Source organism: Passer domesticus, chromosome Z, assembly GCF_036417665.1.
Source record: "Passer domesticus isolate bPasDom1 chromosome Z, bPasDom1.hap1, whole genome shotgun sequence".
Taxonomy (NCBI): Eukaryota; Metazoa; Chordata; class Aves; order Passeriformes; family Passeridae; genus Passer; species Passer domesticus.
This window is the reverse complement of record NC_087512.1, coordinates 65,286,816-65,303,520: the sequence shown is the minus strand read 5'-3', so window position 1 is coordinate 65,303,520 and position 16,705 is coordinate 65,286,816. Positions and strand designations below refer to the sequence as shown.

Sequence of the window (16,705 nt, the reverse complement as noted above, 5' to 3'; positions counted from 1 at the left end):
CTAGCAGGCTGAGAAAGAGATCACCTGAGTACCAGGTTTGCTGCAAGCTGAGTGGATGTTATCCACTTATATCCACTTATACGACAGATTATTCAGAATGTGCACTTAACACAAGTAACATGAATGCTCTTTATCTGCATGATTTTTCAATTTTAGACTTTGAATACTTATTGCTTTTTCATTATCATGAATTTTGCAGCATGCAAAAGCCAAAAAAAGGACTTAAAAGAATACAAGATTAATCCTAATAATATTATTTATACAAAAGAAATTTGCAAAATATATTTCTAGTGTAACAAAAATGTCACATGTAAATGAGTGTATCCAGACCCTGAAATAAAATTAACTGCATTCCTATTTTGCTACTTCTGTTGTTAAACTCAAGTAGTTGTGAAACCAATAAGCATTCTAAAAGAGTTCTTATGACCATACGTGGCAACTAAATTAATAGAACATGATCTGCACAGATAATATTCAAACATGACATGCACAGAATTAAATTCTACTCAGTTGTTAGAATAAGTTTTAGTTTGAACTCAGATTTTATTGGATAATATTTGTATTTGTTCTACCTTCAATTACAGCAGGAAACAATTCAAAGATCTGATAGTATTAAATATATTAGAAATCAATATGTCTTCCAAAAATGTGTACTACAAAATAATAATCAAGATTACTTGATTACACAGTAATATTATATATATACACATAGATGTATTTTTATTGTAATATTACACAGTGTGTCATATTGTTCCACAGTATTTGAGCTGCAGTTAACAGCTGACTGGAATCTTAGATTCCCATGGTTATACAGATCCATACATTAAACTACCACTTACTCCTACTTGCAAAGAGCTGAACCATACACTCTGCATTTCCAGTACCAGGACTTGCTTTCAGTGTGGCATTCAAATATTAAGGCAGAGGACTACCCTTTCCCCAGAGTTCCTGACTACCTGTCATTCCTTCAGCATTTGGAGAGCTTCTGGCAAGATTCTGCCTGTGGAACACTGCATCTTTGTGCAGTCTTTAGATGGGGAGCAGCAAACATTCACAAAATCCAGGACACTGGGATCTGCAAATGGCTGATTAGAAATGTACTTTGATTTGAAAATACAAGAAACAGTCCTAATGTAAGAAGCTCTCTCTTCTAAGTCTTCTGGTTCTCTAGAAAAGGTGAGATGTTGCTTGATAAACTTTCATTGCCCCCTGTTGGAGAGTGAAATGTTAATGCTTAACCACTCACAACCCACCACTTGCAAAAGCAGCAGGTGCTCTTCTGAGACCAGGTTTGCAAAGTAACTGCCCACATGCAGAGAGGGTGACCACCCACCACTGGAGGCTGCAAGCTGGGTCTGAGCCACATAAGGGAGAAGGTCAATAAAATGCAGAACCTGTGAAGGTGAGATAGTGTTTTTCATCATATAAATGTCCTCCCTTACACAGCCTTGTCAGGTGAAAAAGTTCTCCCACCCCATTGGAGAAGGTTATCAGGAAATTCAAACATTATCCTGAGGGTTTTCATTCCTTCTGATGGGGCATAACTGGCTCAGCCTCACTGAGGTGAGAGGCAGCTGCCATGTCTTACAAGGTCCCTCCAGGCACCCCCAGACTCACTTCTGGGGCCTTCCACCAGACTGCACATGATTCACAGTGTAAAACTGCCCCCTGCCCAGGGGGAGAACTGGATATTCCCACCTAAACATGTATTAACCCACTGAAATCTATGGTTTGGGGGCTTCCCTCATTTCTGGCAGATCAGGACTGCAAACATGACTTCCACCAATGAAGACTGCAATTATAACCAAGTTTCATTACTAGATCTATGAGTGGTATTATCATTCTTCTCTATCTACTTTTAAACTTTCTTTCTCTTTCTTCTTTTCTTTTCCTTATGTATTTGCTTAAGTGATATCTATATACTTTGATATTGCTATATTTCTACAGGTAATAATGAAAGCATCTAAATTTTTATACTTTTATATTGCTATATTACTAGAGATAATAATAACCAAAATGGCTACATACTTCTTATCCATTGCAGCCAAACTGTGGTAAAGTAAACCCTCCATATATATATACACACACATATATATATATATGTATGTATGTATGTGTACATATAGATATGTATAAAAATTGGCTGTTCAGTGCAGTTTCACTCTAATCTGTCCCCAGGGATTTATTAAAAAGAACCTGAGTTACCCTTTCCTTCAGGGCAGCATCATAACACCCCCTAAGAGATATTGCTGGATGAAGCCAATGCTGTAGATTAAATAAAACTAAATTTTAATGGAGAAATTATCTTTTATCAAAAACATAAAACATTTCTTAGGGCACTAGCATGACAAATTCTAGTGTATTCATCTGTCTTTCTCTGTATTCATCATATATAATAAGAATACCTATTTCATTGAGTTCTTATCCCAACATTTGTATAAAAAAATCCTTTAGTACAACGGCCAGTACAAAGCCTTCTACTGTCCTCTTCTCTGTGTGTCTCTGCCTTATTGGCTTAGCAACTCTGCATTCTACCCTTCCCTTCTTGGGACCCTCACACAGATTTATCATTATCCAGCTCCAATTTCAAGCCTATTCTACTTTTCCTCTACAGATGACATAATGTCCAATGTTCAATTACAGAGTTTTCTCCATACATCACACTTTCTTCTAATGTTACCTCCTCTAATAAAACCTCCTTTGTGATCCACAACCAACACAATCAGCCTGCAGCATTTTGCTTTATTTCCTGCTATTTTCCAGCTTTCTGGCTGCCACATCTATCTTCCTCAGGCTAGATACAGCACAGTCAGCCCTACTGCCAGATTTAGCACATTGCTTGTCCAGTTCCCCAGGCCACCCTGGTCCTTTCTAATAGATGTATTTGAAATAGAAATAAGCAAGAAAGAAAAAAATTGTGAAGTAAAAAGCAAACTCTATGAAATACAGTTAATGAGTGCTACTTAAACACTGGTTTGAGATAGAGCTTTGGTCAATGCCATTGGTTACCAAAAATGATTGTTAAGCCAGTGAAATACACGATCAATAAATAACAGAATTCAGTTCTGGAAATTACTATGATTTTCCTCTCTGAGAAAAGTCTGATCCCAAACACAACAACTAAAAGGCATTCTGAGTCCTTCAAAAAGAGGCAAATGTAAAATTAGTCTTATAATCACAAACCTCTATAGTGAGGAAATATTAAAGACTATGACAAAACTCCACAAAAAATAGAAAGCAATATGCAACACAGCAGTATAAATAAAGCCATTTAAATGAGGTTTAATCAAAACCAGGATTAGGGCCACAACAAATTAGCATTTTCTTTAAGTAGCTTAGGGCAAAAAGCTTCTCAGAAAATAAAATATATGAGCAGATGCAAATAAAAACAAATAATAATAAAGCTGTCTACAGAGATTAAAACCAGTGCATTGCTACAGTCTGTAATTTGATAACTCTACTGAGCATACACATAAATATAAACGTGTTCTAATTAAGGCATCAAGGTTGTGGTGAAATGATAAGCATATTTTACCAGCTCATACAGAAGATCATCATTCAGCCAGTAGTCACCTCCACAGCTACCCAAACCAGCAACAGCTGCATTCATTGGAACCACCAAGAAGGTGGTAGTTGAATTAGCTTTGAATTCCTACATATAAAAGCCAAATTAGGGGAGAAACAAGGAAATTAATTACTGCAGCTCAATAGTCCACAATGGGTTGAGCTCTCTAGAAATTCCCCCATGGGATAGTTTTCCGACAGAGAATGCTGCATCTACAAAGTTAAAGCATTTTGCAGGAAAACATAAGCTTCATCCAAAAATGCAATGAACAATCACTGGAATATTTACCTTTCACAATAGCACTCAATTCAAAGTGAAATTATATCAGAACACAATACTGATGGCCTTAGCAGAGGTAAATATTTAACCTCTAAGAAATGGAACATTTTGATATAGTCAAAATTGGTTTTGATATATTTTATTTATGATCCTGGCTATCATAACTTTTCCATTCCTACTGAAGTAATTACTAAGCATGTCTCTCCAAGACAGCAAAAATCACTCATCAAGGTTGTAATATGGAATAGTAATTAAAATGGGCAATACAATGAAAGTTTTGTAAACAAAGGTATATTTCTCATAGAGCAGGAACATAATAGGCATTTTCTAGGAGTGTTTATGTTAAGATGTTGTCACAAAAGAACTGAGTTATCTCAGAGAGAGCAGGAAACCACTGGGAACAGAATGGGAAATGATGTTACATAAAGTTGCTCTAATGTTGGTCCAAAGCCCTTACCATACCTAGCTGGTTGTAACGGAGTGTACAGGAAAACTGAGGGAAAAGAAGCAGAATTTCCTCCAAACCAGATGACAATGGTAAGGAAACAAATTTGTACTGGAAAGCTGCAGATATTGTATAAGAATGTAATGAATGATTTGAAAACAAGAGCAAGGTTTATTTTCTGGAATTAATACAAATGAATTCTCATTTTCCCCCACTGTCTTCATTGCTGTTATCAAGATAGAGATGATAATATAGGAGAGGATAGACTTATATACACTCTGTTATAGGAACTATGCAAATAACATGCTGATATCTCTTGAATTACTGTCATAAGACTTCATACAGTGACAAATGGGTGATAAGCTCAGAGAAAAAGAGGATATCAGAGACTACAGGAATCAGGAAAAAATACATGCAACTGATATTGGGAGTTGGAGAGCAGAAACATAAAGTCAATACATGAAGTAATGTCAGAGGTGTTTTCCTGATCAAGTGATAGGAATGCAAAGTTACACTGAAGGACATAAAGCATTAGAAGAGCCTAGGTAAATAAAATACTTGCAACTCATATCCTTCCATGTATAATTTACACAGAAGCTGCTTGGGGTTCAGTCATTGTAACAAAGTAATATTGATAAAGTATGAAGGAGTATCAAGTAAAAATTCAAATATTAATTGACTTTCCTAAACTATTAGGATACTATGCATGCATATAAGACACATAACTTTAAAATTTTAATATTTTAATTATATTTTCAGTGAAATACGTGTTTTTTTAATCTCTTCAAAGATGTACTCTGCTGTTATGTCTGCTTTGTGTCAATATTGTTGTGCTGAATTGTCTATGAATTGGTTGTGATTGGGAAAATATTGCTGAAAAGATAATGTGTTATTGAACTGTGATTGTTCTTTGAGACTTTTTGTAGCTTAGAAAAAATTACAGGTCCACATTACACACAGATCCTGCAGAAAGAAACCAATTTTTCCAGTCTTGTTTGCCAGCCTTCAAAAAAGAAGCAGAAGTTAACATATGAAAAGTCACCATGTGAAAACTTTAGTATAAATAAAAAGATGACTATATGAATGGCCAGCTTTCCATGAGTTTCAATGTCTGTGCTCTTGCTCTGAAGTCTTTAGTGACTTTCAGGTTATTTGGTGTCTGTGGTGCTGAGTTGGAAAATGGCACTGTCCTCCATACTCTGATCATTTGGGTTACTCCTGACATGAATTTTGGCAAGGCCCAGGGTCTGCCTAAAGAAGTACTTGGAGCAAGTTTTTGTGCAGCTCCATAATCTTTATTGCTGTGGAGACTGGGAGTTGTGAGATCTGTGCCTCCATGCAGAAGACAGTTCTGATGTCATTTAGAGTCCTTCCAGAGGCCCAGACTCATTTCCTGCTGTTACAAAGCTAGCAGTTATGCAATGGCACGTCTGTGTGCGAACACTTACACAGCACAATCAATTAAAAGTTAGATTAAAACTCTGAGTTCACTAAAGGCCAATTTGAGTTGCAAATCCACCTTAATTTTTCCGTTGTAGTGGAAATCACACAGCTGATATCCCGAAGAGGCTGCATATTTTACCCACAGGATGTGTCTTTCCTGCCTGGAGATGGCTCCCTTGTCAGCAGCCCTGTATGACTTGCTTTGCACCACTGTGACCCTTATGTACACTAAAAAGCTGGAGTGAATATTTCACCAAGCAGCAGTCCCTGTGCTCTTTGGAGCTGCTGGTCATTCCTTAGATCCCTATATATATTCAGGAAATAATTGCTGAGAATTCTGGGATTTTGGTTTTTTCTGCTGATATGCACATGTTGTATATTGGTATATATCCATACCTCTTTGTTCCTGCCCTAGCACTTTTTGTTAAATCTCATAATTGGAACACATATGCAAATGTACAGGAAAGTATTAATGAATTCCTTATAATCCAGTTTCCAAGAAGAATATTTCAAATTTATGGGAATAATAAGTTGAAAAAATAAAATGGACAAAATATAAAAGCAAATGTAAAAATATAAAAGCAAATGTAAAGCTATAGATTAAAATTTGTTTCTAGTTATAGTGGGGTTTTTTGCAGATTAAGGTCATACTTCTGCTGCTTTCCTGTTATCATGCAAGCTAATTAAAATTTGACTTCTACATCTCTCTTTCTAAAAGTCTTTTCTTCCTCTGCTGATGGTAAGGACAGGTAAGGAAAAAAGTAGGTATATGAAACATCAAGAGGAGCCAAATTGCAGTCAAGTTAATAGAACTCAAACTTCAACATGCACTTCAAAGCACAGCAAAAGGGATCAGGCTGAAGTTTCTTAAATGGGATCTCAATACAATACTTTAATACGTTAGGGCTCTTCTGTTTAAGCACTTGTTTAGACAAGATTTTCTTGCTAACACATCTATAGAGATAAAACACCTGATTTTAAGTTTTCAATATACTGTGAAGCACACCTATTCTATGAAAAACCCAGGACCTGAGAATTAATGAAAGCATTGATTCATGCGGGGCCAGAAGGACAAAGGAAACAACTCTTTCCTTCCCTTAGGTCCTTTGTCTGGATGTAAGTGAAGATTTGGCACATCTCTTCAAGTTCTCTCCATGTCAGGATGCTGTCAGAGCAATACTTCCAAACCCAAGACAAATGCCTGGGAGCAGCACTGTGCCAGGCGGTGGCCCTGTCACTCCCTGCCTCCCCAGGGCCTCCCCAGTGTCCCTGCAGGGCCCCACAGCCAAGGCTGCTCTGTACCCTGGCCTTCCCAAAGCTCTCCCACAGAATCTGCATCTTCTGTCCATCCCCTGGAATTTCCAGATTTTCCAGGGTATGTTCCAGATTTTCACCCTGGAACACTTTGAGGCTGTCTCAGGGACTCCATGGCTGCAGGACTCCTTCCCCTCCATTAAGGAATCATGGAAGCTCTCTCTCATCTTTCAGATGTGTGCATTTGACAGGCTAAACTTATCACTGTTATCTACCTGCCTCTCAGCATATTTTCTCTTCAAGGGGTACTTTTTCCCTCAAATGGTATTTCTATTTATTTAGTCATACAGTAATCTGAAATGATTTGGGGAATTAATAAACAAGATATAAATAAAATAACGAAGGAAGCATCTACTGTGAGGCTCACTGCCTCTTAAGAAGTTTGGGGTTTTTTACAAACAAGGGAGCAGTAAACAAACCACAAATTCCAGTAAAGTTCTATCTATATCTTTGGTCAATAACTCTGTATATGTTTTGTTATGTTTTGCAGATAAGACAGAAGTTATCTTCATTAACTTCATAAAGCCTAACTTCTCAATTGAAAAGCCTAGGATATTCAATGTGTACTAAATAAGAATGTCATTTTCCAGCTGTATTATTTTGATTAACTGATGTTGCAAAATAAGTTGCTGCATTTATTAGCATCTAAGGCACTGCTTGTCTGTAAATATGCACCTGTATAAGGGTTTTGCCATCACCACTCTACCCCAGAACCAGGCTGGCAGCATGGCACAGGCCTTTCGCCATGCCTTGTCTTTACCACAGCCCCCAGGAGCTGCTAAAACCATGCAGCATCAACACTCACCAGGCTCAGGCCAGGCACTGCATGTGCACTGTGTTCATTTCTCCAGCTATGTCCCTCTGCTCTGCAGACAATGCTACTGTTCTTGCCCATGTTTTTGAGGGAAAGCCTAAACGTGTCATATCTGTGTAGAAAAGATTCAGAGATCACAGTATTACAGAATGGTAAGAGTTGGAAGGGACAGTAAAGGTCATCTATTCCCAGCCCCTACTGCCATAGGCAGGGACGTCTCCCACGAGACCAGGTTGTTTGAGGCCTTATCCGACCTGGCCTTAAGCACTGCCAGGGATGGGACGTCCACAGCTTCTCTGGGCAACTTGTTCCAATGGCTCACAACCCTCACAGCAAAGAATCTCCTCCCAATATTTAACCTAAATTTCCTCCCTTTCAGTTTGTACCCATTACTCCTCGTCATGTCACTGCAGTTCCTGATGAAGGGTGCCTCTCCAGCTTCCCTGATGGCCCCTTCAGATCCTGAGAGGTTGCCATGAGGCCTCCACACAACCTTCCCTTCTCCAGGCTGAGCAGCCCCAGCTGTCCCAGCCTGGTGTTGTAGGGGACGTGCTCCAGTCCCTTTATCGACTTCACGTTCCTCCTCTGGACTTGCTCCTACAGTTCCATGTCCTCTTATGCTGGGGACACCAGACCTGGACACAGCACTGCAGTGGGGTCTCATCAGAGCAAGGGGGAGAAGGAGAGTCACCTCCTTTGACCTGCTGGCCACATGGCTCTTGATGCGTTACAAAGAACAGTTACCTGTAAATTTTATTTACTTATATTAAAGACATGTAAATTCTTCAAATTTATCTCTGGATGGAATTCCACCTTTATGTTTTGGTGACTGTATTCAGGAATAATATATGAAGTAGTCTATTTTCATCTGCATAATCCTCCTTGCTTTTTTGCTATTAATGCTCATTCTAGAAAGAGACATGCTCCAACTATTTCAAAATTCAGTGGAAATGGGCCAAATAGCTCTTTTGGAATATCTTGCAAATTAGTCTTAGTGAAATAAAAAATTGGTTGATGTAGATTCAAAGTGCACACTGTTCAAAGACTTTTAGGTTACTAGCAGTGACTTACAGGTTACTAGGAGGCTAGATATATATCACTGATAACATTCTTTTTCTAACATCTTAAAAAAGATATATTCACTGAAAACTTTTGCCTTTTTTGCTGAACACCCTGAGTGCACAAAACTGGTCATGCTGTCTGAGCTTATCAAATCCAACCCCATTATTAAGGCAAATACATCACAATCTTACGTAACAGTTTTTCCACACTGCTGCCCAGAATATTTGGAGATGTTTGCTGTTTGTGCTGTTGCTTTTGACCTTCTCCATTTCTCTACTTTTTCTTCTTTTTCTTCCTTCCTTTCTTGGTTTCTTGTCCTTTCCTGTTTTGATAGTCATTCTCTCTTTCTTGATCAGCTGCTGGAGGTTTCAGCCTCCCTTTCCTATTTGTTTACAGATGCCTCATTTTTTGTTCCTCCTAGTTTCTTCTCCCTTGATGCTTTCTTCCCTCTGTAAGATGGGACAAGATGTAAGAGTCTTGCTGGCTTCACTCTTTGAGTTTTTCCCTGGCAAATGGCCAAAGTGGTTATGGGGTCTCATTCCCTCTTGTTTACAGCATTAGAGATTAAAGACTAGGCATGAATTCCAGGTGATTCCATAAAAGCAATCCGAATAAAAACAAACAAAAATATGAGCTTTGATTCTTTGGCTTCTCCTAAGTAATATATTTCTGACATGTAAATATCAGAAATATATCAAGTAATATCACCTCGAACTTGGTTACATAAAATGTAAGCAAGCTGCTTCCCTTTCCTTGAAGATGTTAAGGTTCTCTAGTATTACTCATTATATTTGGAGGCTGAACACTGTTTCATATTAATTAATCTGATCAATTTAATTCTTACATAATTTTAGTCTGAAAGAATATAAATTTTACAGCATTAATAAATACAGTCTAGCTAGTGGCATTAGAGAAATTTAACATCTATCTTTTTTTTTTTGTTTGGGAGTTGGCTGGGCATGAAGATTTAGTTTGCAAGTCTTTCATATTTCTGCTAATGTAAAATGACAGAGTCTTTCATAATCCTGCCAAAACATAAATTCTTTAGTCTATTAAGCACTAGAAGTTGCATCTGTATAAAAGACAGAATATGTCACACAGAAATTGACAGAACAGCTATAAAGCAAGGGAGATGTGGCTTCCTTAGAACTCTCTGCCTAGCTAGACTAAGCTTGCCAATGCAATTGTGATTATTTTTCTCTATTAAATCTACAATTACCTATTACTATTGCCATATATCATATCAGAAAAGTAGGCCCTTTGGGAAGGCATTGCCACTTTTAACAAAAAAAGAGTTACTATGCCACCATGCACTCTCTATAATCATCAGAAGTTCTGCCAAAAAGTTAAATCAAAAATTGTCATTCTGTAGAGCACTGCCTCCAGCTGTAAAACAGGAATGTTTCATGTAAGGAATGTGAAAATATCCATTTGCTGTTAGGAGGGAATAACAGACTTTGTGGTCCAGACAAATCTACAACTACATTTGAAACAAAAAAAGGTGTTTGTTTATCTGTTTTTTAGATTGGTGTTTTCTCATTCATCATACGGCAGTTGATTAACTTTTTTATTTTATCTTTTGTAATTTAGTGACCCCATTTCAAAATCCTGGCAAAATACGTTTGTTTTGTTTGGTTGGGGTTTTTTTTGGTTTTTTGGTTTGGTTGTGTTTTTTTTTTTTTGAGATGCAGCTGATTAAGTGAAAAATTAGGAAGAATATGCAGAAAAAACGATTTAAAATATCTAGGAGTGCTTGTTTGTCCCTGTGTGGTGTCTAACTCTGATGGTCTGTAACAGTTCCTTCAATCTGCCTAAACTAATGAACTAGCAGCAACTAACTCCTGGACTTGATGAGAGCTACAGCAACAGTCCAAAAACTTAGCTTCTCTTCCAACTTTTTTGTCATTATGCCTACGAAACCTAAGAAAATGTCAGGCAGAGAAAGCACTTGGCAACAAACCAGTTGATTGATTCAGTGGATTCTTTGTGCATCTGTATATACCCATTCTTGCTGCAGTGGTAATACCTTTGTGAAAAAAGTCAGCATTCTGCCCCAGATTTGGAGACACTGTGGTTTCCAGGTGAACAGAGAATAATTGCAACAGCTATAATACATTGCCAGCCCAACCTCAGAGACCATAATAATTCCTGTTATGAATGAATGCCCCAAACTAGACACAGAGAAGTATAAATTACAGAACAATAAACTGAGCAGTACAGTAAGCTATGTATAAGTAGGAGATAATAATTACTACTACAACACAGATAAAATTATTCTGAATAAATGCATAAAAATACCAAGTGATTTTTCAGTCATTACTGCTTGCAAAATATATGCTGTGAATGACAAGTTTTAATAAAAAAAGAAAGCAAAGAGGCATTGTCATAGAGTCTTACACTCAGTGATAGTATTTGCTCAGTAAGGAAGATAACACAAGAATGAGAAATAGAAAATAACATGTGAAGGGAAAACATTATAAAAATAAACTCTCTATGGGCCTGTGGGATCATCTGATATCAGACTCACAAAGGCGTAGTAAACAAACTCAGGATTTTTCAGAAATGGTACAGGTGAAATGGCTCTAAAATATGTCCTTATGAAAATCCAGGCATCTTTAGCTACCCTATTATTTTGCGTCATCCTGACCTTCCGATTCCAGGGAAGAGAGGGGAATGGCGTCCTGTACTTGTGTGCATGCATACACTAGGCAAGAGGCTCATGTTGCAGCTGCTGCCCCGTGTGATGAGTCCTCCTACAGACCACCCAGCGGTCTCCCCTCGGCTCCCTCAGCAGCACAGGAGAGACACATTTGCATTTTCAAGCATATCCTTTGATCAAACATTTCTCCTTCCCAGAAAAAGGCAAGGCCTTGATCTCATGTATTTTGTGGGGAGTGTTCAGCACACAGACAGGCAGTGAGGCCATGTTAGAGTGACTCAAGAAAATGTCAGGGAAATCCTTCATAAAGTGTAGCTCCAGCTAGGGAAGGCAGTTTTAAAATTAAACTCTCGTTAAATATTAAAACATAACATGTGCCAGAATGTTTTAATCCAAGCAATTAATGATTTACATATTGTCAGATTGTCTTTGTTGATGAATAATTAAATTAAAACCATATTTGTTTGCATTGATTGTGTATGTCAAAAAAAAATTAAATAGTTTGACGGATGCTATTCAGGCTTCACTGAGTGTTAGATTATTAGTCATTTAATGAAAGACATAATTTTAAGTTTTGCAGTTAGAAGAATAATAGTCTGATTAACATCAACAATAAATCAGTATATTATCATGGTACTTATAAAATACAATGCTAAAAATTACATAAAAAGTAATCAGCATTTTATTGAAGGAGAACTGAATAAAAAAGTCTGGGAATGCTGCAAAGTAATTAAATAAAGACCATATGACAGTTGTTAATACAGTTTTGTAACTGTTTGCATTCTACATGCTTACTTTTTTGTTTCTTCATTTTCACCAATTCAATTACTTTGCACATGCCTGACGGTACAACATGGAAATTGAAATCAATTCCCAGCATCAAATGATACCTGCAGAAATAAAAGAAGGCTTTCTCTGATGCAGAAAGATTTAAACTACTGAATGACTAATAAATACAAATTCTGGTGTGAAGCTCAGACAGGTTAAATAAATAGATTTTTCAAAGACTTTTTAGAGACTATCAACATTCAGTGTTAAAAGTGGAAGTAATGGAAGTTCTCGATAAACAGATTTTATACTACCAGCATTGAGTATTTTTTTTCCCAAATATCCATGACCATGTATGTTTGACTTCAGCTTCCAGTGCTCACAGTCTACAATTCTTTTTCGAAATTAAAGTCTATCTTATTAGGGAATGCATTTCCCATACCTAAGATTCTGGAGATTGATTAGGGAGGGTGGGTTTTTTTTTATTTTCCAGATAAACCAATACTTTTAGACAATATGTCTCCCAGGGCAACAAGATTATACTGCTTCAAATCAGGGCCCACAATATTCCTGTAGAAATTGCTCCATTTTGTGTTGGTAAAATAGGCATTGAAATTCAAATATAAGGTAAGCACCCTAATCAACATTTTTATTATTCTCAAACTCCAACTCTAAAAGTCAGATACTATTTCAATACACTAATTTTTATTCTAAAAAATGGAACTGCTTCGACAATGGAATTCATTGTTTCTTCCCAATGCTGGTTAAACCAATCCTAAGAGCTAAAATAATGGAACCAGTGACAGACTGAGCAGGAAATTTGATCTAGTTCTCCATCATCTTCTGTAAGCATCTTAAATGCAATAATTTCAAAAACAATACCCCTTCACAGTTTTGAAGTTTCAGTCTTTATCCATATTTTTGACAATTTGTTTTTAAATACCAGTTTCTATTCAGAGTACAACAATCAAAACCACAGGTTTGGGAGCATTACTGGTTGTTTGAAAATTCACGTAGTTAAGTCTGAAACTGAAAAAAAACAAAAACATGTCAATTCTGATAAGATGTGGTCATGAGAATTCATAATTGCCACAGTGAGACTGTGTCCTTCTGCTGCCAATAACACTGAAAAATTTTATTTAGTATTTTTTAAAGAGATATGAATGCTTTGAGAACACCTGTAACAAAGCAGATGAGAAACAACTCTGGAAATAGCTGATGAACAGCCTCAGGCACTTCTACCTCAAGACTGGTCCTGGTCACAATCCAGCAACAGAATAGATAGTTGGCCAATAATATACCTCAAAGCTGAAATTATATACTTCCTTTTAATCCTAACTAAAAAAAATACACCCTAATTTGCATCAAATGAGGCTTTTAAAGTCTCTCATTAAGAAATACAAATGTTACTCTAAATCCATATAGCAGTAAGAATATATAATTCATAAAGGAAGCTGAGTAGACCAAACAGTAATTTTTTTAAGTATCTTCCGAAGATTCCACTAAACCTTAAAAACTCTACTAATATAATCCACATCATTTTCACACATTCATCTTTTCCCAGTAGTATTTTGCACTTACTATATTACAGTATGTTTTAACACAAAAGATAGGTAGGGTTTAGCTGCACAGAAAGCACCAAATGATAATTATCATCTTATTATTTTCACTCAGTATCATCAGTTTTATATTCACTAAATTCAATGTGGAAAGCAAAGCCACTCATAGAATCAAAAAACTGTTAGTACATGCTACTTTGGATAATTTCTTACTGTTATTACTTTGTAATGTGAAACCCCTCATGGAAAGAGAAAACTGAAAGATGCAATAAAACAAGACTTCTATGTCAAACATATTAGTAAACTGCATGAAAATTCAGCATGCACATCTTAGTATTTCCAGGTGTTTCAAAATTCAGAGTCATTGCAAGACAACCTAAGTGTGCATGTTTTAGTTGAACACCATACTTTTTCACTGTCATGAGAAGATGGGAAAAGAAGGGCAGAAAATGCAACTAAGATTCAAGACCCAGGAAGTATTTAAAAGTCTTGGAAGGAAGCCATTATGTACACTGAAATGCCAAATAATATTTGCAGTTCATCACTGAAAGTTCATCACTTTTAGTTGCTAAATCTAGATTTCTGTGAAGGCCTAGAAAGAATTTAGATTCAGAAGCTTATGGATGAAGTCATAGTAGGATTTCTGAGTTTCATTGAGTTAAACTAATTTTGAAAATTTCTACTTCTAATCCATCTGTGATTTTAAGTCTACAGCAACTACCAGAGAGAGCAAGCACTAGCAGAAGATAGTGAAATACAGGGGAGAAGGAGCTGGAACTTAAATCAGGGAAGTACAATAGCAGTGCCATTAAACTTGTTGACTAAACCCTGTTCAGATTATCCCAATCAGCACATGCATTGACAAAGCTCCAGTAGCTGCTGTAAAAAACTGGTTTATTTTACCTTAAATAAAAAGACCCTGCTATTATTTACAAATACCACGTGGTAGCAGGTTATTTACTGCAGACACTTCTTATTTCAAATAGCATAAAACTAAAAGAAAGTAGATACAATTTTATGCTATCAGTAAATATAGAGTCTTGAGGTACTGTTACCACATTTTTAAATGTGTATTTTCATATGCTCTTGGAGTTTTATTTGTAGCATAAACTGCTCTCTTCCGTTATCAAAGATTTTTTTTCTCCCAAACTGCTTGAGGTCACTATAATAAATTTTGTGATCTGGGAGAGCTAATGTAGAAGCCTTAGGTGCACAAGGAGAACACTTGCTTTACACACAGAGGGACTTTGCCTGTCCCTCTGTGTGTAAAACTGTACATCCCTTTTGAGCCTGTGTGTCCCTCACTTCTCTGTCTTCTCTTCTATATTAGTCATAGGTGATTATAGGGCATGTGGTGCAAAGGTTTGGAGATGGCATTAATCTGTGTCAGCTAGTGATCTGAGGAAACCTTTAGCACACAAAAACACTGGACTGATGTTTAAACACTGGGACTAAGCAATGAACCTTTTTACAGGAGAAGTTGCATTGCAAACCTTCAAAAATATAGGATGATTGGTAGCTTAACTATTCTGTTATCACGACACATTTTTCAAGTCTGGTCACACACATCCTAGAGGTGGTTTTGCATGGAAATGAGGCAGAGAAGAAAAATCAAGCACAATCATTAAAACTAGAACCCTCAGGTATTTCAGCTCACACAAAAAAAGGACTCTAAAGAACCTTTCTGAACCCAGAACTTACTGAAATTATTTCAATCACAGCTGCCGACTCCAACTCAAGTTTAATGAAATAAAATTAATAGTTGAATTGACACTATGTTCCTCCTGATTCCCTTATTACATTCAGTGTCTCAGAATTATCCAGATTATTTAATGAATCTCAAATATGAAATATATAACAACACAATTCACTTTAGAAAAACAGCCAGTGGAGAAATTTGTTCAGAAAACCTACCTTGAAACAGCACTTGCTGCTATTTCTAGTTGTTAGACATTTGATCTCCAAATAAGAGACAATTACCAAAACTGTACATTCTGGGCCACTAAATTCTAAATTTAAATGCAGACAACTATTAGGGTATATTTTACAAAATTAATTCATGGACAGATCTGTAGTGATAGTGTATGACAAAGAAAAAAACACAAGCACTATAAATATAATATTTATATGACTGAAAGTAATTGGGACCAGAAAGCCACAAAGAGAGAAATAATTATCAGTTTCCTAGTCACCTAGTTTTCTACTTAGCAAATATTATATGATTATTCTTTAATATTAAAAAGATACATTAAACTATGTATTGACAGTCAAAATTATTCTACAGAATAACTGTAATACTCTTCCTTTGTGATATTGGTTAATGGTGGCTATGTGACATAATTAGTCATAGAAGACTTGAGAATGTTAATTTCAATTTTTTTTGTTTGCATGCTTTGAAACTGTGGACTGTTTGCTGCTTAGCTACCAACTTTTCCCAAGCAGCTAAAAATGGGTTTGCTTCTCATAAATTATTGGTTTCTAAAATTGGATTTTTCCCAGAAGGACACAGTTACACAGGTGATAATTTCATCTCTATTATCAGCATGAGTTGAATTGTCAGAGAGATGGCATAAACTCCCAGAAAGTAATGATAAGATGCAATGGTAAAGTAAAACAGTAGTTCCATCTTTCCAGGTATTTAGATTAAATAATTATTTGTATCTCACAGCAGTGTCTCCTACAACAATGTAGAAAACATTTAATTAAATGGTCTCTATATTTGTGTTGTATTGTGCAAGTGCATATGGTTGTACTGTTTGTATTTGTCAGATATGGTCAGCAACTACCTTACATTTTA

The 16,705-nt window shown here is 36.4% G+C and overlaps 1 long non-coding RNA gene across 1 annotated transcript; it reads right to left on the bottom strand.

The window, feature by feature from the left end:
- Positions 1 to 640: 640 nt before the first annotated feature.
- On the bottom strand, positions 641 to 8,430 carry LOC135291411 (uncharacterized). Its single transcript, XR_010354211.1, has 3 exons — positions 8,247 to 8,430; positions 7,852 to 7,972; positions 641 to 1,209 (listed from the first exon to the last, which is right to left on the bottom strand). It is a non-coding gene; the product is annotated as an uncharacterized LOC135291411 (long non-coding RNA).
- Between the last annotated feature and the right edge of the window lie 8,275 nt (positions 8,431 to 16,705).